The 796-nt window shown below is 60.2% G+C and overlaps 1 protein-coding gene across 1 annotated transcript in view; it reads right to left on the bottom strand.

Annotated features, from left to right (window-relative positions):
• Positions 1 to 508, bottom strand: part of Trmt9b (tRNA methyltransferase 9B (putative)) — a 59137-nt gene extending 58629 nt beyond the window's left edge. Inside the window, exon 1 of the mRNA XM_015486030.2 lies at positions 101 to 508. The gene's annotated coding sequence lies outside the window, so the exon portion shown is untranslated. The remainder of the gene's footprint in view (positions 1 to 100) is intronic.
• Between the last annotated feature and the right edge of the window lie 288 nt (positions 509 to 796).

Genomic DNA, 796 nt, shown 5'->3' with positions numbered 1-796 from the left:
CTTCGGGCAGACCCGGCAACGGTACCTGGACGACCGCCCGCGGCCCTGGGAGCGCGGGCTCCCGCCCAGTCACCACCCAGCCTCCCAGACCCGCCCTCACCTCTCAGGAGGCGGCGCTCCGGCTCTGGCTGTCCGGGAACTCAGGCCCGCGGCGTCTCCGGGTCGGGAGGACGAGCAGGCTCCGAGGGGCGGCGGGCGCCTGGCGAGCCGGGGGAGTGTCTCCTCCCCACCCCGTCCCCTCCGAACGTGCCGGGGAAGTGAGGAGCGATCGCTCTCTCCCTGCCTGAGGCCGGGGGTGACCTTCCTGCCTCCTCCCCCTCGCTCTTCTGGTCGGTCTCTGGCGTGGCCCGTCCTCAGTGGGCGAGGACACCGAGGCGGGTACACCTGGTCGGCCCAAAGCGCTGCAACGCAGTACCTGGGGTGACAACACCGTGACGCTTCAGCGCGTCTTTTCTCATTTTGTCCTGGCAGCCACCTACTTCAACGGAAATACCCCCTATTGGGTACCTGTGTACATGGGATAGATAACTAGATCAGAGGATTTTTGCATAGTCCTGAGTGCTACTGCATGGACGCTCCGAATCGTTTTACTGAAACAGTATGCTCCATCTGTTAAAGAGTTTTTGCCAAAGGAGCCCCATCAAGTGGCATCTATCAGAGGAAAGGGTGGAACCTAGAAGCTTTTCCCCAAAAGGGGACAGACACACACACCCTTATTTCTGTAAGAATATCTCTGCCACGTCTTTAGCGTAATCACATTCAACCTCTATCAGTAAACTACTCAGTTGTCATCAGG

The sequence above is a fragment of the Marmota marmota genome, unplaced genomic scaffold (genome assembly GCF_001458135.2).
Source record: "Marmota marmota marmota unplaced genomic scaffold, marMar, whole genome shotgun sequence".
Classification (NCBI taxonomy): domain Eukaryota; kingdom Metazoa; phylum Chordata; class Mammalia; order Rodentia; family Sciuridae; genus Marmota; species Marmota marmota.
This window is presented reverse-complemented; position numbering and strand designations above follow the sequence as displayed.